General features: G+C 43.2%; 1 non-coding gene across 1 annotated transcript; it reads right to left on the bottom strand.

The window, feature by feature from the left end:
- Nucleotides 1-21,832: 21,832 nt before the first annotated feature.
- Trnap-ugg (transfer RNA proline (anticodon UGG)) lies at nucleotides 21,833-21,915 on the bottom strand. The gene has a single exon. It is a non-coding gene; the product is annotated as a tRNA-Pro (tRNA).
- Nucleotides 21,916-23,454: the final 1,539 nt, after the last annotated feature.

Genomic DNA, 23,454 nt, shown 5'->3' with positions numbered 1-23,454 from the left:
ACCAAAAGCGTCCACCGCCGCAAACGGCGGCGCACGTCATCCACTTAAGGGGTATTTCCTGACATTTGCGGACCTATGTGGTTTATGTTAATTTACTTGTCTCAGTATCGTTTACGTCACTTCGGAGATATTTAAACGTTAATAAGAATCACCCTGTATATGATATATTACGTTACATACGAATGAAAGATGAAGTCATTAACACACGTTTCGTACGACATTAAAACTGGTAATACCTCCGTATTTGCAGTATAATTCATGAAAAGTGGGAATTTAGGAGATAGGCGTTCTTTTGGCTACACAGACGGAATTTGTGCACTGTTACGGTAAAGAATACAGTCTGTTGGGAAGCAAATCATCACTCTCTTGCACAATATTAAAAGAGCCTACAGTAGATCTTGCAAGTGAACTCCCAATTGAAAGTTAAGAGTCCAGATTCAGACATTTTGCATCATGCAATTAAAAGATATTTTAGATGTAGAATATAGCACATCCCAATTATTTTCTTTTTCGGCATCGGATAAATCAAATAAAAGGATGCAGGTCTTTTATTAGGTCCATTTTTGGTGACTAAACAATAAAATTTCGTTAGAACGCTAAACGACTTACCGTACACGTCTTTCGAAATTTGGCGTCTCAAAAAAATATAGAGGTCTGTTCAACATCTTCTCTGCACCACTTTTTTGCATTATCTAATTAATTTCCTTATCTTCTAAATCTATATTATGCATGTAATAAGTTTCGAGCTCTATTTAAGTGGAATTTGATTCCAAAACCTTTCTTATCGTTCCATAAGCGTGTACTGGAATCTAGTAGATATTGGTTTCTGTCACAACTTACGTGGAGATTAAGGAACCGATATTCGTTAACCACAAGGGCCACCATTTGAACATCTGTGAGTACCTAAAATGCTACCACTGATGCCGAGCTGGTTACTGGGGTGGACGCAGAAAGGACAATCTGTAAACGATCACACCGACTATAAGCGTGAGATAGTTTCCTCAAGTCCGAATTTAAAACGATTACCTACAATGACCCCGTAATTGTAAAGACAGACGAATTCCACAGCGTCTCTGAAGACGCTAACTTTTGTGATAAGGTATGTGTTGCCGTCCATCACTAACGCATGGCTTCCCTTGATGACAAATTCATTCATTGCGGGGAGACAGTTAGTGTCACAGTGATGTACCTGTTAACCAGACCACAGCAGAAATGTACTTGCAACGAACCCAGAACATGCACTCTCTTCTGACAATGCGCCACTCTCCTTGCACAGTATGTTTCAATGTGGGATCGCATATATATTTCATTGCTTGAAGACCGCTCGTAAATCGGATACACTCTCTGAACATCGTTCTAAAATCTGTAATCGAATAGCAGGTTAAAAATTGCCTGAATACAAACGCCTTTCATTACGCCTGCAACTGTTGTTTCATTTCATTCCAAGTGAGTGACTGTTGCAGATGATACGATGATTGTCCATGAAGCGACTGGAAGATATGAGCTAACTCCACACTTAACTCCATAATTCCATCAGTTCAGTTATCTGCTGTATAGTACAATGAACAAAATCTCAATTTTGTTTACTATCAGCGAGTTAGTGGCTGGACACGAGGGAAATGTGGACGGTGAGTAAGGTGTTTAAAGAGAAAAAGTATAAGCGCATGGAGATCGCATTATTTGTGGGAACTGTACTGGTTTATCCATTATATTTGGTAATGTTAGGGCTTTCTGAATGCCTCTTATCTCGAAGGAGACAAACGTATATTTGCACAGTAGTACAAGTAATACTGATAGTTACAGGAAAGAAAATGAAGTACTGAAGTAATGTTAATCTGACTTACGTTAATTTATTTTTCCGATAATATAACTTTCCCGACGAACGAGAGTGATGATATTTTAAAGGAAATTGCGCAGCAGTAGTTCAGTTTGAATCAAACCTGAAAATTGACTTTTCCGGGAACCAGTGAAAACAAAACAGTGTAAAGTAAGCAGATGGCAGTAAAACAAAGAGAAATACTTTGAGTGGGATAGTGTTGATAATGTGACGGAAGTATTGCCTCGTTCTTGAATAGATGGAAATCATTAGTATATGCTAAATCGGAAGCTCCACCCACGAGAAATATTGTTTTTAGGTCACACGTAGTCACCGGCCATTTTGTTCGAGAATCGTATGGGTGAAACGGAGAAAGGTGTTGCGTAATGCAGAAGTGTAACTGAAAATACCAGATGTTTTCTTGCAGTTAACGAAGCATGTCAACTATTTAGAGGTTTTGACAAAACGGGTGTGTAATAAAACCGTGAATAAAACATAATGTGTGGAATATTCATAGTCTGATCGATTGCATCCACCTTACCTGCAGACTCTGCAAGAGAGGCGCTCTACATCGCGGTGTAGCTTGATCGCCAGGTTTCGAGAGGGTGCGTTTCTGGATGAGGTATCGAATATATTGCTTCTCCCTACTTATACCTCCCGAGGAGATCACGAATGTAAAATTAGACAGATTCGAGCGCGCACGGAGGCTTTCAGACAGTCGTTCTTCCCGTGAACCATACGCGACTGGAGCAGAAAACGGAGGTAATGACAGTGGCACGTCAAGTGCCCTCCGCCACACACCGTTGGGTGGCTCGCAGAGTATAAATGTAAATGTAGATGTAGATAGGATGAAAAAGTGGTTACAAAACACGGTGATGCCCACTTATCTTATACAAGCATTTCTGTCTCGCTTGAAGTGTCTAGAGTGTATCGTTTGTTCCATTTTGAGCTACATCACGTTAGTAAAGATTGGAAAGGGTTGTTTGATGGACAGTATTTTGCTTTATTTTAGTCGATTCAAAATAATTGATTTTTTCAGTCGGGAAGAAATAGGTTTTCTGCATACTGTGAAACTTTGTTCATCGTAATTTAGAAATAAAGTCGAGTTCATTACTGATTCTATTTTATTTCTCAGGCCTTCTCTTAAGATCCAGCGTTTATGGACCATTACTCACACAGAGTAATGCAGAAACCGTGTGACGAAGGCTGTCACTTTGATTCAGCTACAGAAGGCCGAGCAGGGACCCCTCTGCATGAAGACTGAATAGTTGTTGTGAAGCTGTGAAGCGTCAACAACGCTAGTGAAACATTATTAGAGTTCAATCCTTTATTCTCATTGTTCACAAGTCGTCGTTGTTCCGCAGCAGCCACTGCTGTCACTCATTCAGCTGCATGTTGGATTGTAGCTGACGTCCATCGAGTAATCTGAGTGTCTGAACACATACGAGGTGATATACTTATATGGATAAGGTGTCTATTCTTTCGGACAGACACCAAATCCAAATAAGTACATAGTTCTGGCAATAAGGGCCATGACATTCTTCTTCAGTTCGGATGTACACATATTCATCGAACTCTTACGCGACTTGGTATGAATGTCTTCCACTAGTAATGAGTGTGTTGGGTTGGGACACTACGAATGTAGTGTGTAGACATTCTAGGTGAGAATGTGGGTCTCGCGGGAGCCGTGCGCGAGATAGTCCCCGCAGTCGCACTATCATCTGTGCCCTCGGCGGCTCAGATGGATAGAGCGTCTGCCATGTAAGCAGGAGATCATGGGTTCGAGTCCCGGTCGGGACACACATTTTCACCTGTCCCCGTTGGTATATACCAACGCCCGACAGCAGCTGAGTGTATTAAGTTAATTCAAATTTCATAGGAGGTGATGTCAGCGACCCTGGTGCTGCGGCGGACTGCCGACGAGCAGGGGCGGCGGTTGCCCATCACAAATTTTACCCAGATGATTAGTGTTTTAGGGCGCACAACAACGAGGTTATCAGCGCCCGCAAGCGAATTTTACCCTGGCTGGCTGCAGGAGAGCACTCGGTCCCTGTTCTACGATGAACCTTGATGATCCATTTGAGATGTATGTTGTATCGATAATAGTATTGTCGGTTGATTTCCTCACTACCCTTGGTAGATGTCAGCACCTGGAGGTACCTGAGCATTGAACAGGAATGTGGACCCCAAGAGGCCGTGCTGCTGACTTTCGTGTCCAAGTCCGGTATTGGCAGCACCCTGCTATGTGGTGTTGTCGGAAGGCAGTTTTTTTTATCAGTAAATAGAGGACAGAGAGCAGAATGAATTTCATCGGGTAGAGACCATCTAAAAATTTATTTCAGTACAGTAACGATACTGTCACTTAGAATTGAATGCATCGATCCCAATGATCAACTCATGACAAGTGTTGGAGACCTGGAGTATTTAATGGAAGCTGGCGTGAGGCTTTGACGTGAGACTCAATTCGTAGAGACCACTTATGTTCTCCCTATTCTGTTACATTCACTTAACAGGCTGTTGACTGCCGTATCAGTTCTTCGCTGTGTGCTCTTGTGTAAAAGATAGTTATTTGCAACATGTATTGTGAGTTAACGAAAATACTACTCTCGCTTCCCTTGGTTTTCTGTCACAGACTCCTGTCTGCTGAATGCGTATCCCCACCCAGCAGATGGTGCCTTAATGTGTCGTCGAACTGACCCACTTCGGACTTAATGTTTCGTTTCCTGCATCCGATTCCCTCTCGCATGACTTGAATCTGCCTGTGGTGATGTGAATGAGTTTTAATAAGATTTTCTGATAATTTTTACCGCTTTGCTATTTTGTGCCGTAACACAGCTGTAAGTCGTATGTATATAAGTGATAGTTATGAGAATGTGATACATATCCACCACCGGCCGGAGTGGCCGAGCGGCTCTAGGTGCTACAGTCTGGAAGCTCACGACCGCTAAGGTCACAGGTTCGAATCCTGCCAGAGGCATGGATGTGTGTGATGTCCTTAGGTCATTTAGGTTTAAGTAGTTCTAAGTTCTAGGGGACTGATGACCACAGCAGTTAAGTCTCATAGTGTTCAGGGCCATTTGAACCATTTGAAAACATCCAGCATTATTATTATACAGGGGATAAAGAAACTAACTAAAGATCGAATTTTGCAGAGTTCTAATCAAAAGTACCGGACACCTGGCTGAAAATGGCTTACAAATCTGGCGTCCTCCATCGGTAATGCTTGAAATCAGAATGGTGTTGGCCCACCCTTAGCTTTGATGACAGCTTCCACTCTCGCAGGCATACCTTCAATCAGGTGCTGGAAGTTTTCTTGGGGAATGGCAGCCCATTCTTCACCGAGTGCTGCACTGAGGAGAGGTATTGATGTCGGTCCGTGAGGCCTGGCACGATGTCGGCGTTCCAAAACATCGCAAAGGTGTTCGATAGCATTCAGGTCAGGACTCTGTGCAGGCTAGTCCATTACACGGATGTAATTGTTGTACAATCACTCCGCCACACGCCGCGCATTTTGAACAAGTGCTCGATCGTCTTGAAAGATGCAGTCGACATCCCCGAATTGCTCTTCAACAGTGGGAAACAAGAAGTAACTTAAAACATCAAAGTAGGCCTGCACTCTGATAGTGCCACGCCAAACAACAAGTGGTGCAAGCCCCCTCCATGAAAAACACGACCACACAATACTACCATCGCCTCCGAATTTGTTTTTTGGCACTACACACACTGGAAGATGACGTTCGCAGGGCATTCGTCATACCTACACCCCGCCATCTATCGGATCGCCACATTGTGTACCGTGATTGGTCACTCCACACAACGTTTTTCCACTGTTCAATCGTCCAATGTTTATACTCCTTACACAAAGCGAGGAGTCGTTTGGCAATCACAGGCGTGATGTGCGGCTTATGCGGAGCCGCTCGACCATGAAATCCTAGTTTTCTCACCTCCATCCTAACTGTCATAGTACTTTGAGTGGATCCCGATGCAGTTTGGAATTCCTGTGGGATGGTCTGGTAGATGTCTGCCAATTACGCATTACGACCCTCTTCAACTGTCGGCAGTCCCCGTCAGTCAACAGACGAGGTCGGCCTGTACGCTTTTGTGCTGTACGTGTCCCTTCACGTTTCCACTTCACTATCACATCGGAAACAGTGGATCTGGGGATGTTTAGGGGTGTGGAAATCACGCGTACGGACGTATGTCACAAGTGACACCCAATCACCTGACCACGTTCGGAGTCCCTGTGTTCCGCGGAACGCCCCATTCTGCTCTGACACGATGTCTAATGACTACTGAGGTCACTGATATGGAGTACCTGGCAGTATGTGGCAGCACAATGCACCTAATACGAAAAGCGCATGCTTTTGGGAGTGTCCGCAAACTTTTGATCAGATAGTGTATTTCCATAACGACTTCTAAGATCCATGTGCAACTTTTTATTTCTGTTTTTAGGGCCGCTGCCGATAAAGAGTTTTCTTCTTTTTTTTAAATCATGTCATCTTGCTTTAGGTGTAAGTGTTTAATTTTTCTATCGCATTTTCGGCATAGTACCATTTTCAACCACTTACAAACAAATACAACGTAACGAGAACAATGTGAAATGCAAATAACAGTGCATACAACCGGTTTTGCAGTTTGCTGACGTTCATAGACTTACAGGACTTTTGTGACGTATAGGTACGATGTCAGGCAGGTATTACAACCCAACAGGGTGTTTCACTGCTTGAGAAATTCAATTACTCCATTCTCATGATTAAATTTTGAAATCATGAAAATAAAAAGCATCGCTGACGTCTTAAAATGGTCACTTCCTGCTTGCCCACTTCACCGGACGACGTCAGTAATTTAATTAGAGCGGAAGTGTGTGGTGTTTTCAAAAATATAGTTGACATTTATCGCGGTTGTTACATGTTTAAAGGTAGTTGGTCATCTGTTCATGAAAACCAGTACTTCTTGACACTGTATGTTGCAGGTATACATGCTTATCAGCCTGTAGTCACATAGTGGTTTCGGTTTAACAGTCCTTGGTAGGGGTCGAATTAATATATTTTCTTCGACTGAGTATCATACAAAATATTTCAGACATTGCAACAAGAGTTTAGGATTGACTGATCATGTCAAGTGGAAACTTCCGTTTGGGGCAAAATGTTCTCAGACGCTTCCCAGCACCTCTTTCCTTGCCCTGAGGCGATGGGGTTTCAAATAAGTACCAGAGACTACTAATCCGTTATTCGTCATACCACTTACTGCAAGAAACTGATACAACGATTTGCAACAAGGAAACTTTAACAACGCGTTTCCTTAAGCAGGGAAAAGTATTTTAGAAGTGAACTAGGAATTAAAATTTTTCTAAGACCATTTTCTTCATGTGTACCAGATGACTAGATTATTGAAGGCACACAATACATACACACACCACAGAGTGCCGCCTCCCGAGTCATTACCAATAAAAAATGACACGTGTCTTCGGCAAGACATGTCAGTGAACATTTTGCTTCTCACAACAGTTCTTCCACATCACGTGGTCTGTGCACTTTTGACGTCTGACGCCAAAACTTAGAAACACCCAGCAGATGTCACCAATTACAGAGATATTGATGGCATCTGTAACAGACGAAGCAATCGTAGTAATGCGGGGCTTCTGTGCGTGACTGTCGCGTGTCCGTGTGACGAGCTCGTGGTAGTAGGTCATTGGTAGCTTAGATAGACAGCATCGACATTTTATTGACAGTCATTCATCAGCATTGGTAGCACCTTGCTGGAGCCAGTTGGTAAGGACGATGCATGTCAGTGGCGTTCTTACGGCTGCTGTGCCTTCACGTTGGCAGCCAGGACTGCTGACACCAGTAGCTTACGCAGAGGCGGGACGCAGTCGCTTACGGTCGGAACCGCTGGTGCTGATGATTGCGAAGTTGCTTGCAAGGGGTGCAAACCCCTAGTGGAACTCGCCTCTGCGAGTGACGTATCTTGGTGCCTAAACGCCCGCAACAGAAGAGAGAAATGGTCGGCTGTGCTACCTGGTCTCGTTCTGCTGTCCTCTAGGGCAGAAGTCTGGCCGTTGCTGGATAGGGCTTGGTGGCACCCAATCTCCGGAGAAGAACCATTACAAAGTGGTGTGGCAGAGGAATCACGAAACTAGTGATTTTGCCGTCTCATGCCACATGGTCGATCGAAATAGCCCTGTCGTCTCTGTAGGCATGGCTGGGCTGCTCGCCGTCTTGCTCCAATTAATGGTCACACATCGCTCACGTTTTGTGCCCAAGTGCCGCTTTAAGGAGTGCTCGTAACCGCGAATCATTTGCTTGGAAATACATAAATGTAAGAGCTCCGTTTTATTGCTATGGTTTCAACATTTAGGTGCTTTGTCTAATGTGCCCCAAGCTTTATAACCAGCTCCGATGCTGTAAACAGCATTCTGTCACGTTACAACCCGTCTTCTACTGCTGGGACTGAACTGTCGATTTATCCAGTAATGACCTGAAAATAGTGGCTTAGTTACATTACCTCCCCTCATTGGAGGACACAGACCCTACCCTAGAGCAGTCTGCAACAGAACTTAACATACGTGGACAACAATGCACAACATTAATAATTTTCTTTTAGTTAGTAGGTGACTTGAACCACAAGGTTTAGAGTCTGCGACCTTAGTCCACAGATTTAGCACCTCTGGTACACATTTATTTATACTCAACGACAATCCCAAGGCTTCTTTCTACAGTGGTGGACTACGTCTCCTGTTCTCGGCCTCCGGCAGGGGTGGCCGAGAGGTTCTAGGCGCTACAGTCCGGAACCGCGCGACCACTAGGTCGCAGGTTCGAATCCTGCCTCGGGCGTGGATGTTTGTGATGTCCTTAGGTTAGTTAGGTTTAAGTAGTTCTAAGTTCTAGGGGACTGGTGACCTCATAAGTTAAGTTCCATAGTGCTCAGAGCCATTGGAACCATTTTTTGTTCTCGGCCTCTGATCTCAAAGAGTTCCTCACGGAGATTTTTACAGCATGTCTTACGGCTGCCATTCCACCTTACGCTTAGCCATGCAAGCATGGCATCCCTTCTCGAAATGCTTAAGCATGGAGCTCATGAAATACGCAATAGTGTTTTGCATTGTCTTAAATATTATGGAATCCGTTTCTGATCACTATACATTTCAATTAACAAATCACCATGTACACATCACTTTTAACACAACAGGTTCTGCTTCTGATAAGCTTTTAAGCTCGACGTATCATTCTGTCTGCCTGGTAGTTTTTAATCTAGCTTTGTCCATACGACGAAAGCTCTCTTAAAGCTTTGCTAAAAAACATATTTCCAAATCTACCCTCACACGTGACCACATACTGTGGACGGAGAACGTGTTGTACAATAACTACCAAAAAAATTTGAACCTTCTGATGAACACGAAAACGTCCATAGTTGTGACCCACAATTCGTCTTCATTAAACGGTTTCCTCATTTATGAATGTCCTGACATAATTTTCTAAATAATTTTTAAGTACATCAATCTCAGACTAGATATCTTCATCCACACCTGTCTTCAGCTCTTGTTACTATGATGCGAGCAGCGTGCCCGTGATCGCTTGATACAGAAGAGGCAAACAAACTGGTCCACCTGCCTAATTTCGTGTAGGGCCCCCGCAAGCACTCAGAAGTGCTGCAACACGACGTGGTATGCACACGATTTATGTCTGAATCAGTGCTGGAGGGAATTGACTCCATGAATCCTGCAGGGCTGTCAATAAATTGTCCATAGATCCTTATGAGTACGAGGGGGTGGACATCTCTTCTGAACAGAGCGTTGTAAGGCCTCCCAGATATGCACAATAACGTTCATGTCTGGGGCGTCTGGTGGCCAGCGGAAGAGTTTAAGCTCAGGAGAGTGTTCCTGGAGCTACTCTGTAGCAATTCAGGTCTTGTGGGGTGTCGCATTGTTCTGCTGGAATTGCCCAATTCAGTCGGAATGCACAATGGACATGACTGGATGCAGGACGCTTATGTATTTGTTACTTGTCAGAATCGTATCTAGGGTCCCATATCATTCCAACTGCACACGCCCCACTCTATTACAGAACCTCCACCAGCTTCAACAGTCCCCTGCTGACATGCAAGGTCCGTGGATTCATGACTTTTTATTCACAGCCATACTCGTCCATTATTTTATTCACATCCATACACATTAGATTAGAGCTACAGACTGGCTTGGGAGAGCCAGTCCTGACAAAACTCTACCATCTGGTGAGCAAGATGTATGAGACAGGCGAAATACCCTCAGACTTCAAGAAGAATATAATAATTCCGATCTCAAAGAAAGCAGGTGCTGACAGATTTGAAAATTACCGAACAATCAGTTTAATAAGTCACGGATGGAAAATACTAACGCGTATTCTCTACAGACGAATGGAAAAACTGGTAGAAGCTGACCTCGGGGAAGATCAGTTTTGATTCCGTAGAAATATAGGAACACGTGAGGTAATACTGGCCCTACGGGCCGTCCGCGGTGGTCTAGCGGTTCTAGGCGCGCAGTCCGGAACCGCGCGACTGCTACGGTCGCAGGTTCGTATCCTGCCGCGGGCATGGATGTGTGTGATGTCTTTAGGTTAGTTAGGTTTAAGTAGTTCTAAGTTCTAGGGGACTGATGACCACAGCTGTTAAGTCCCATAGTGCTCAGAGCCATTTTTGTACTACCACTAACAATACATCGACAGGTAGTCCCACTTATCTCTCAAGCAATGTCAATCACAAACTAAAGTCCGCTCGAAGTGCTCCGCTTTCTGCTACCCTTGCTCAACCAAATCAACTTCCTGTTGACTAATGCCACTATCATACCAATTAAGTCTTAACGTTTTGTTCATAGTTAAATCGATTTGTTCCTCAAGATTTCCACAGCAATCGACAGATTACCCTTCCTGGAAATCTGTTCCTTCAAGTTTCATCGTGGGTCGCCGAAGGTTCAATTGACATGATATTTAGACAGAAATTTTAATTTATGTTTTGTATCGTACTGTTCACCAAATTCAATCACGACCACACTGCGACTGTGTTGTAAACAGATCTTAGCACATGTCAGCAGATTGCTCTGAAGGCTGCGAACCAGTTCAAATGGTTGAAATGGCTCTGAGCACTATGGGACTTAACATCTGTGGTCATCAGTCCCCTAGAACTTAGAACTACTTAAACCTAACTAACCTAAGGACATCACACACATCCATGCCCGAGGCAGGATTCGAACCTGCGACCGTAGCAATCGCGCGGTTCCGGACTGAGCGCCTAGAACCGCTAGACCACCGCGGCCGGCTGTGAACCAGTGCTCGCATTACTGCAACATTGCGAACCTCAGGAACGGAATTCTCAACAGTCTCCACTAACTTTCACCGCGTCCCCCTGACGACACCATGAGGGAATTATCCAAATAGGGCGGTGATCGGTAAATCTGATGCACATTTACACACAGATAAATGGTTAATGTTTCAGAAAAATTGCATAACTTATTCACGAGAAAGAGCTTCACAAATCGAGCAAGTCAATAAAGCGCTGTTCCACCTCTTGTCCATATGCAAGAAGTTATTCAGCTTGATATCGATTGGTAATGCTGTCGGGTGTCATCCTGAAGCATATCGTGCCAAATTCCGTTAAAATGGCGCGTAAGACTATCAAAATCTCTAAGCTCGCCGAATCTCTCCAAGACTGAGTATATTTAGGGCATTATTGGCAGGGCGCTGCAACCAGCTTAGAATTTTTACGATCTAATGGAAAAAGTGGCCAGAACGGGGCATTGTGAGCCGGGCGCACCAACCCAAGTTGGAATTTTGACGATTTAGTGCAACAGATGAACAGAATATGGCACGGTATCCCTCAGGAGTACATCCAGCACCTCTGTCAATCAATAACAGCAGCTTCTTTTGCGTTCTCCGCGTTATCTGCAATAAAATCATCATCTACTTCTTCACTCTGCACGACCCAAAAATCAGCGGCATATGCATCTTCCCGCACATCTTTCCCAAGCTCCGCGATCTCGTAACAACATCCATAATGCCTCAGTAGGATAGATACTGCCGCACTTAAAGCACTCAAGTTGGTATGTAATCACTTTTTCAATTTGGAACAACTGAAATTTACTGCTTCCGGTACTACAGCTACTTTAGACTGAAATTCCACATAATATCGCAGCTGATACTTCTACTTTACTCCACTTAGCACCGACAATGTTACTACTCGGTGCATACGATTCTGCACATTGAACCAACTCTTCACTTCATTAAAAGCTTCACCAGTTATCTTAATTTTCTCACTCATGAGACTGTCGCACCAAGCGTCAAATGCTGGCCTACTTTTTACAGAGTTGACGGGTCGAATTACATCAACGACAAACGAAGTTAATACAGGAACAGGTGAACTAGACCATGCCTGCTCCCCTCCTTTCTGCTTCCTTTCTTCCCAATAATTCCGTCCGCCACAAATCCATTCCGTACTCGGGACACTTGTAGAAACCTATTTCCTTCTCCCTAGGCTGAAGTGCTTGTCCTTTAGACAACTGTACATTGTTCACTTGAATCCTAACTAGTACGTCTTTTACAATTTTCAGTATGTCCTCCGTAGTAGCCCTTTGCGGGTTCGTAACCCGCGCCCCCAACGGTCAGCAGTACTATCCAGGACGTGATATGCTTTTATCAGTTACATAAACCAAACGCAAACTGCAAGACAAAATCATATTCTTTTGAATGCACAGTGTCTGTTCCTTTAAGTCAAGCAACTGTGAAAAATCATATTCGTTGCTGAACACCGATGCTAATTGCGCAAACTAATAAATGTTTCCTAGTATTCTAAGACACTTGCGTCGTGCCAGCTCTAGTCTATCAGCAAAAAAATTATCGAAACCAAATAAAAGTATGGCAAGCGACCCGTTGACTCTCCATGATACAATAAAATGCAAGCCATATCTCGACGAAACTACCGCCTTACAGTAGTCAAGTCACCTTTTTCTTATTGCACTCCTGTTACCAGATGAGGTGTTCCTAAAGTGGAGGAGCAGTTCCGTATGGGGTTGGCTCGTGTAGTGAGGCTGGTAGAGCAGGCTGCAGTTGCATTAGACAAAAAGTGTCAACAGTCAAGTCGTTTTATTAATACTAATCCGACTACACTATTAGTATGTCGCCGGCCGCGGTGGCCGAGCGGTTCTAGGCGATTCTGTCTGAAACCGCGCGAGTGCTACGCTCGCAGGTTCGAATCCTGCCTCGGGCATGGATGTGTATGATGTCCTTAGGTTAGTTAGATTTAGGTAGTTCTAAGTTCTAGGGGACTGATGACTTCTGATGTTAAGTCCCATAGTGCTCAGAGCCTTTTGAGCTATTTTGTAGTATATCGGTGGACGCAGCGACGATGCCCCTTTGCGGCACGTGATGTGGAAAGCATGTGGCACCGTGACGACTACCGTAATGTGATGCTGTCACCCACGATGGCTGACTCCAGAAATTTTGCGCAGCGTCATGCGGTCCTGTTAGCAGGACACACCGCTCTTGGGCGGAGCCAGAGGTGCTGAAGGAAGCCTATCTGCTTTCAGCACTTTCGAGTGGTAGAACACCGACCAGCAAGTGACTGAGCTTGACACCTAGGCCCATGCCAGTAGTGTGCTGATAGTTACAGCGCTGTTAGGCTGGGGCCCACGAATGCTGACTCCAAAAGCTCACGTTTGGTGCCCGAGGTGGGGAGGACGGCCAAGTTGCTTACAGGGGATGAGACTCTCCCTTGGTAGGACTGCGCCCAGCAAGTGGATGCTTGTGGCAGCTAAGTGCCAGCTCCAGCATAGAACTGCCCGGTTCTCAACTTGATGCCTTCCAGGGTTGGAGTCTGGCCGCTGCTAGAGTGGTCAAGGAGGTAGGTAGCTGCCTACAGTCTCATGTCGATTTGCCGGCGTGACCCTCTAGTCTCTATCGACACTGCTGAACTGCTCATCTCAATGATCGAATTAAGGACTATTGATAGTCGTTAGCGGCCCAGTTCAAATTCAAATTGCTCTGAGCACTATGGGACTTAACTTCTGAGGTCATCAGTCCACTAGAACTTAGAACTACTTAAACCTAACTAACCTAAGGACATCACACACATCCATGACCGAGGCAGGATTCGAACCAGCGACCGTAGTGGTCGTGCGGTTCCATACTGTAGCGCCTAGAACTTCTCGGCCACCCCGGCCGGCCGGTGCCCAGTTGTTTTTCCTGTCGCACTGTTTCCAGCCGCGGTAGCTACAACAAATCAATCGCTTAGTAATAACGAAATTTGTTGCCTCGTCCTGCAAGAGTTCTGTTTTGCTACTGTGGCCCAGTCCGGGTCGTAATTTTTATATAGCCGCCAGTAGGTTAGTATATGCTGGCTGCTTTCCAGTGCTGTGACCGAACTGCTGGCTTGGTGGTAACATGCATAATATATTGGCGGCTGCACACAGTTATTCCGGCGAGTTTCTCATTCTACGCTTCCTTCAACATTACCTACTGGCCCAGAAAATACGCAAATGACGGCTTTCTGCTTCGCGTATAACGAAGTACGTTCTAAGAAAAAGAAAATGAATAAATAGGGATGGGCCGGAAAGGAATCATCCGAATGTGACGGAAATCGGTAGACATAATTTGTACGTAAAGACATGTACATGGCCACATGGCAGGTGAGAGTTATGCTGCTATCCCGCCGCAATCTAGGGCATGTCGAAACACGTCTTCCCTGGTCATCGGGGCTCAGATCGAAGCGCGATTTACTGGAGACTGTTCTACTCCACTCATTGTGATTCAAGACTGAACAGTCGTGTGGAGACGGCCCGGGCTGTGATGGGATAGCAACCTATCAGCCGCCCCACTGCCGACATCCAGAAGTGATGGAGCCACCTCTTTTCATAGCAGTACACCTTTGGTTGTCTTCCATGCACCCTTAAACCACAGTGGAACGTCGACGATACTCTGCACCTTGTTTTGTTACCTTTTATGGCAAGCAATACCTGACGTACATTTCATCAAGATAATCACCGCCCGTACATGGCGAGAGTTTCTACAGTTCGTCTACATGCTTTTCAACCTCTACCCTCGCCAGTATGATTGCCGTATCTCTCCCCAATTGATAACTTTCTCGCCTCCAACTGTCTAGCGATTTTGGCAATCAAGCGCGCCAGCTGGAGAGGATCTGGTACGATATCCCTCAGGAGGACATCGAATAAATGCTTGCATAAGGGCCTGAGGTGAGGAAACACGTTACTGACTGGCTCATTTTGTAAAGCTCCCTTTCTTGAATAAATCATGCATTTTTTCTTTTTTTTTTTTTTGTAAACTGCAATCTTTTGTTTGTTTGTACATGCACATCACATCTAACGATTTCCATTCCGCTGAATAATTACTTTGTGGTGGGTATTTCTTTTTTATCTTAGAATGTATGTTTAAGCAGAGTGCTAATTTTTGGCTGACAGTTTACAAAGCAAGAGTTAACTGTTGTCGATATGAATTTCGGAAAACAGCAGAATTTTTCATGCCAAAACTGTACAGATTGTACGGTGCTGATGCGGATTCCATACCGTTGGCACGGCTGACTTTGGTATTGCGTACGTTTCACTTTATTTTGTTCTGCAGTTTTCTGCATAGTTAATTTATTTATTTACTAACATACCTGTAGTTTGGTATCCATAAACAAAATGTAACTTTACAATTGATTCATGCTAATGAATAAATCAGTTAGCAGAAGGATTAAAAACAATTATAATTACATAATGAAAGTAACTGTAGCAATGAAAAATGTAAAATGGATAAAAGTCTGGAAACTGATCCTAGTACCAGCCCACAGAATCTTCATAGTTCAAAAAATGGTTGAAATGGCTCTGAGCGCTATGGGACTTAACATCTGAGGTCATTAGTCCCCTAGAACTTAGAACTACTTAAACCTAACTAACCTAAGGACATCACTCACATCCATGCCCGACGCAGGATTGAACCTGCGACCGTAGCGGTCGCATGGTTCCAGAGTGAAGCGCCTAGAACAACTCGGCCACAACGGTCGGCAATCTTTATAGTCTGAATCTCTGTTTCTTGGTAAAAAATGCTGTTGGCTACCAGATGCGCTACTTGTCAATCATATATCTCCCATTTTCTTTAACAATGAGTTTCTTATATTTCGTTGTAGTCGTATTATATGTATCGCAATATTTGTCTTGCTCTTAAGGTGGACTATCATGTCTCGGTATCAGCTTGGTTGTAGCATCCACAAAGACTCACCTCCGTGGGGCTCTCTTTCTTCGGCAGTTCTCGTAGGCTGCTTTCTGAGTGTGACATTACTTTCATGTGCCTCACTTTTTTTTCTTTTAATTTTGTGGTAAGTTCCTATTGGACCAAACTGCTAAGGTCACTGGTCCCTAGGCTTACACACTAACTTAGATTAACTTATGCTTAGGACGACACACACACCCATGCCCGAGGGAGCACTCGAACCTCCGACGAGGGCTGCCGCGGGAACCGTGGCAAGGCGCCCAAGACCGCGCAACTACTCAGCGCTGTTGTCCCACTTACACGCCAAACGCGTAGTGTGGGTGGACATGCAGTGGCCCGCAGTGGCTTATCCATTTATCTGCAGCCGTACGCTCTGCAAATATTATGCCACCTGTTGCACGTACACTTTTTACAGTCTGCATATTATTTTTAATTAATGACAGAGATTTTTAAAACTGCAATATTACCTTTACCACTTGCAATTTATTTAGCACAGTGGATTAAAACTGAGGAACTTTACAAGACATTCTTCTATGCTCTTGAACAACATCTTTAACCTTGCATGGGACGTCGGTGATGGTAGATTTTTAATTCTTGTTCCTCTATTGAATCGTATTTAAGTAGTCCCCAAGTGCGACTGATGTTCTTCCTGCACTAGTGGCTCCTTGTTGAATTCCAATTTACGCTTACTGAAGTGTCTGCAATCTTTTTGTGACTGGATTTCCTCCTGCCAAATACATTTAACCTCCCACTTGCCAATCTGCCTATCCTGCTTGCGACGTAATATATGACCGTGGATCGCGTCTATGCCTAATGGACTTTTTCTAATTGTATGAGGCTATCTTTCCCGAAGAAGTGAACCGATAAGGAGGAGGAAAGTGTACAACCGACCCTTCACATGGAAAATCTACTAAAAGTAAAGTAATTAAACCGAGCAGGGCTATAATTAGGAAAAAGAATGTTATTTTGTGCATTCACATACGAAAAACACTGGACAGAAAGGGGTACCACTGATCATGAATCCAAAAGTTACAATAATGAACGAAAAGGAAGTAATTAACGTCGCCAGCCAACTAGGGCAATTTACATTCAAAATCCTGTACAAGATGATGGGAAAGAAGAACATGTATTATTAAACACTTAAACACTGGGGTGGCAACTAAAAGTTGACACTTTTTTTTTTGCTTCTTATTTTAAGTGAGTATGTAATCATGAAGAAAACTGAGAAGTCGCTATTACGTTATGTTTGGCATTAAATTTTGAAAAAGGCAATCAAGTAATGATTTGAAAATATAAAATATGCAATTAAACTGTATGTTAGTACTGAACTTCGTTACATGAACAATGACTGTCGGTGATCTCAGCATAACGTCATCAAAGGAATTTAGAAAAAAAGCAAGCACTTTTTACTTTGCCTTTACGTATTTTCCAAATTGGATTTCATATTACTGTCTGAACAACTGAGCCTTTTTTACTGACTTGAACTGAATTAAATACTAGAATACGTACCAAACCAAACAGCCATGTTCTCCAAGCTATACGTAAAATAAGCAAAACTTCCGCATTCTTAATTTGTTCATTTCTTTAGATTTAAATGTTTTTCCAGTGATTGATTCACAAACATGAAAAATGAAATTGCTTCAGTCATATACTGAAGCCTCTGTTGTACAACAGTTAATTTAAAGTAGACTGAGGCTAAAATTCCTAGAAGAGAAATTATTCATTAATAAACTGGCTGTAACTATTCAGTTTGTTTCTTATGACACTCAGTTAGCATATTAGGGGAAAAAAGGAGCAAGGAAACTGCTAGGGAACGATGTCTGGGGGCAATGAGGACACAATCGCCCTGAGTTTAACTGATTATTATTGAAATAAATCTTATCTATCCAATCACATTCATTTGTGTTGCTGGGTCAGCCGTTAATACTGTCTACCAATAAACAGTCTTACTTCCGTGCTGTGCATACGACGAAACTCGGAGCCGACGACGAAACTGTGTTGCTGGAACTGCTGCTGTTGTTGAAGACGGTAGCATATTGTGTAGCCACGGCTAATTACAGGAACGGGCAGTCGCAATTAATACAGCCTCATCCGCCCGTCCACCGTCCATACCCCTGCTGCTATACGTCTTGCCGGCGCCCGTACATGATGCCTCCGACAACGGTACTCTCTACTGCGAGAGCGTTAACACCACACTCCCGCACACTACAAGCGCTGGAACCCGTCTCCCGCTCTCTCTGCGCGCTCTGCATAACAACCCCTTACCCAAAGATTTTACAACGTACAAGCACTGATATTATCATTGCTAGTCGATGCAAATAACAATTCCTTTGGCTTTTACCCAGAGCTTGTAAGTTTCACAGTAAAACACAGATAAATACGAGGGGCGTTCAGAAAGTAAGCTCCGATCGGTCGCGAAATGGAAACGACTATGAAAATCCGATAAAGCTTTGCACAGATGTGTTGGGTAGTGTCTCTAGTATAACCCCAGTTAGCATCACGTCGCTCTTCTCATTTCTGAGCTCGCAGTGAGTGCGTAAAGATGTCTAGAAAATAGTGTCTGCCGCCAAGTACGAGGGCCTGGTGAGAAATTTCGCCTGAAGCTATGCAGCTAACATTACATAACTGTCGTGCTGTTTCTTATTCAAGACAATTCTCAGCCGCATTCTGCAGGGGCAATGAAGATGCTCCTGCATCGTTTTCAAATGGAAATGTGAGATTACCCACAATACAGTCCGCAATTTTCTCCCCCTGAGTTTCATCTCTGGTCACATGAACCGCTGTCTTTGAAGACAACATTTTGACACAGACAACGAGGTGTAGGCCAGCGTGGAGAATTGGCGGAAAGCACTGGCGGCTGCCTTCTATGTTGAGGCTATTGAAAAGTTGGTACAACGCTATGACAAAAGTCTAAGTCAGAACGGCGACTACGTAGAGAATTAGCTGAAAGGTGTAGCTAATTGTTACAAGTAAAACATTTCTGATGTTCACTGTGGTTTCAATTTGGCAATCAATCGGAGCTTACTTTCTGAATAGGCCTCGTACAATGAAACGTCAACAGACTTCTACCTAAATGCACACATACTGTGAAGCAATGTCCTTACTTATTAAAAGAAAGCATTTAAATTATAAATAGTTACATACAATTAAAAAAAAGTTATATATCGGTAGCAGGTGCCATGCATCCTGCATTTTAGGTATTACATACAGTGCAATCCCAGTTCACGTTGTGACTGATTTTTCAAATAATCTGTGTAGTAACTCATATAATCCTTGGTCAATAAGTATACCACGAAGTTATTTCTCAATAGTTGTCTTTGTCTATGATATTTTCCTGTAGATAATGCTCGATAACAACATACTGAAGATTTTCTGTCAGACCACAAATATAACCTAAAGTTCCTTTCCGTTTATCCTGTAAACTGCATAAACTTCAGGGGTCTATGATTGCTTGATTCTCACGCGTGAAGGGTATATTTTATTCATCTTCTGTTGTAGTTCTGCAGTCAATCATGTAGCTTTGAATTAACGCTAAGGAACACATTTGTGATAAAGTTCTGTAATTCTGCTGCTCAATTACCAGATTTATCTAATATCAGCTCTTTACTTACACATCATCGATGTATACCTGAAATATCTAGTAATTTATCATGATTTACCTATTTTAAGGTTCTGCAGGATGTCGCGGTAGATATTTCTGAAGCAGTCAAAATAGTTAAGATGATGGTTTTAATGTTTCAGGTGTTCTGCGTAACATACCTGAGGAATGATTATAGAGCGTTCGTACAACCACGTGAAAATATCAATAAAGTCCTTCTTTGGGACGTTGTTCAACTTTCAGTTTCTGGGTTACGTCGTCTTGTGGTTGGTTCGCATTGATAACACCAAAAAAGAACTGCCCAGCTTTTGCATTACAATCGAGTTGCAGCAAGCTTGCACGTATCGATGTTGCTCTTCGGAAATTAAGGTGTGCGCGACAAACTTCGCATTCACTTTTCTCTTAGTCAAAACATTCTAGAAAACGTCTTTAAAACCTTATTTCGAGACTTTACTCCATTGCGATTTGTGATAAAACAACGTTGACACACTACCGCCGCACGTCCACTACGAAGTGCTTCCTGCACGCAGCTGACTGGGCGAGCGCCCATTCATTGTTTACAGTTCAAGCTGGCACCATAATTACTGTGCTGACGACACTTATACGCTAATAATAAATTCATTCGTGGCACTTCTTGGACTGCGGTGTACGCGGAGCACATTAAGAACATCACATACTGGGCAGGAGCAGGAATATACTGAGAATTACTTAGTCGGTCATCTTCGTTGCTATTATATGTGTAGGAATGGGACTGCGTGGCTTATGATATGCTGACTCTAGAAGGCTGATGTTCATTACCATTAGAGTGCTACATTCTTCTTACTTTCTTTGCAGTACAAGAGTATAGCAGCAAGTTATACGTGTGTCACACCGTGAAAACATGCTCGTCTAACGATATTAATGAAGACAAGACCAGCTAGAAACATGAAAAAGTACTGACCCATAGTCTCCTACAGTTAAAATCTCGGATTTATTTATTTCATAAAATAAGAAGTCTGCGCCAATTTTACAATCACCACATCACTTGTTCAATTATCTTCTTTTTTAAATCCATCGGAACATGTGCTCCGCCCGCTCTAAGAGCGGTGCAGTCATTTCCTAGGAGCCTAAAATATGCGAGACAACAAGGAACTGAGGATATGCTTGGTCTGATCCACGTATCTGACAGCAATGTCACATGACTGTTCAGCTGCTAGGACACGTAAATTTGTCCAAAGAACGATATTGGCAGACGCTGGAATAGAGACGTTTTGCATCACGGAAAGGTTTACTACTATAATTATGAGAGAGTGTTTTCCGGAAAGAGTCGGACCATGTATTACACAAAGTGTCCCAGTTCCGAATTCTTGACCAACAACGATGGAGGGCTCAAAAAACTTGATGGTGCCTCGCTACTACACCGACATTTTTTGACCACTAACAAACACTTATTGTTAAATCGCAGACCTGACGCATGCTGAAGTTGTGCTAGTGTTTTGAGCTCCTACACTCCTTTTTCTGAAACAGCAGGCATCATAATGCTGCATCTCGCTACGAGAGAGCATTGCAGTTTGGACTTGCACACTAGCAGTGACAGCGGAACTGCCACATGCATCTCACGAAATGATCACGACGAGAAAATTCGAGAAATTAGAGGTAATACAGAGGCTTACCTAAAACCATTCTTCCCATGCGTCATTTGCAAATGGAACAGGGAAGGGGGGATCAGTGAGGGGTACCAAAGGTACCTTCCGCACGCACCGTCAGGTTGCTTGCGGAGTATTGATGTGCATGTAGATAGCGATTTTACCTTAGGGAGGTGATACACCGCGCAAATATACCAAACTGTGGGTGTGAAAATACTGACGTGCTCCGACTATACTTGACACACAGATTTCGCAGAAAAGCCTTCTTTCGCTGCATTAGACAGCCAACTAAAATTACGGCCAAAACAGCTATTTACTACGTTTGGGTGCAGCGAAAGATAAAAGGCTACAAGAATATTTCGAAAAGGTGCAGAGTTTTGCATGACCAGAAGGCATCATCCCTGTCAGATTGCGATTGAAATGTGGTAGAGCGAAGGGCTTAAATGAAATAAACAAAGGGTTCAAATGGCTCTGAGACCTATGGGACTCAACTGCTGAGGTCATCAGTTCCCTAGAATTTAGAACTACTTATACCTAACTAACATAAGGACATCACACACATCCATGCCCGAGGCAGGATTCGAACCTGCGACCGTAGCGCCGCGCGGTTCCAAACTGTAGCGCCTAGAACCGCTCGGCCACTCGGGCCGGCTAAACAAAGGGAAACGTAAATTAAATTCTAATGAATTAGGCAACGTATACGAATAAAGAAGTGGAAATTGTAGTGAGAAATACTTTAACTCTCAGATTACAAGGGCGGATCGAGGACAGTAGGCTATTATTAATTCGGCTGACATACGAACATATTTAAAAGAGGGTAACTAAATAATAAGTCAGACTGATGCGTTTCTGTGTTTTGAAATGTGGAAGCACAAGTTTAAATTATTAATCTAATATTATTTCTTGCATTCTAAAGTGTGCGTGTGAGTTCGTTGAATAATAAGCGAGCCACTCTGGATATTGCTACATATTCATGTCGCGGATACGTGTAGAAGCTACTCTGCAAATTTTTAATACGACATAACGTGCCTGTGGGCTTATACAACAGACATGAAGTTTCATTAAGTTTTCTGCAACTATTAAAGCAAATATGAACTACATAACCAATAAAATTGAAGTAACACGATGAAGAATAATATATTTTTCCAGAGAAAAAATATAACGCTTAAGATGCAAATTGACATCAACTTAGACGTCATGTACGAAAAAGAGAAAAAAGATGTATGAATGGGAAATCGCTGTACAGATGAAAAAAGATTCGACTGAGACACTAGAGTTATATGGTATGTATGGATGTATCTTTAACGAATGAAGCAAGAGGATACCGGGAAAAGATATGCACTAAAATCCTTAATTAATATTTATGAAATTTACTCTTAACGCTTTAGCGGTAAATTCCAGAATTAAAGTGTATAACAAGTAATTCAAACTCACTTTTTTTTGGATAAATTAATGGTTTTATCAACTCGTTAGTCTACTAATGGCTCATCGTATCTCGCCGGTGGATATGTTGTTTCAGATGCACTTTTTAAATTGAAGAAATGTATACATTTCAGGGTAGTCTGTTTTAAACATTTGATACGGGTAGTGTATTAAAGTTATCTGATGTTTCTTTTAACAACGGCCCAATATTCATTTCATAAGTAACCAGGTACGACGTATATACAAAGCGGTGCCAATGGCGATGGATTGTAGCTGTGCGACTGTATCAGTATGTTACCAAGCAGCTGAAGTAGAATTACCCAGCGTTTAGTGTCTTTTATCTTCACATTTCTGATTGTTCAGAGTGCTAGGCTGTCAGCAATAAAGCACGTTTTAGTAGTGTAAGCGTACGTAACACTTTATTAACACAGCGCAGAACAAACTAAGTTCAACGTAATGAGGATTCTGATAGACACAACAGAAATGGAACATCTTCATCTCGTGTGAATGTGACCTAGCCAATCGTCTGTCCTAACTTGCGTCGTGACAGTGCCATGATGTAGGTCTTGACGACAATCCATCATGACGTTGGTCGTAACGGTGGCTGCTAGGTACAGGTACCCGTACCAGATTAGCAGTTCCAGGGTTTTCGAATCCGGCTGGTAGACCAGCACGGATACTTTCTTGTATCCTCTGTGGATGTCCGCTGACATACCGATTCCGTGGAAGACCAGCATCGAAAGAGGGGAAGGCTCCAAAGGGAGA

This window comes from Schistocerca serialis, chromosome 7, assembly GCF_023864345.2.
Source record: "Schistocerca serialis cubense isolate TAMUIC-IGC-003099 chromosome 7, iqSchSeri2.2, whole genome shotgun sequence".
NCBI classification, from domain to species: Eukaryota; Metazoa; Arthropoda; class Insecta; order Orthoptera; family Acrididae; genus Schistocerca; species Schistocerca serialis.
Note: the sequence above shows the minus strand (reverse complement) of the source record. Positions and strands in the feature narration are given on the sequence as shown.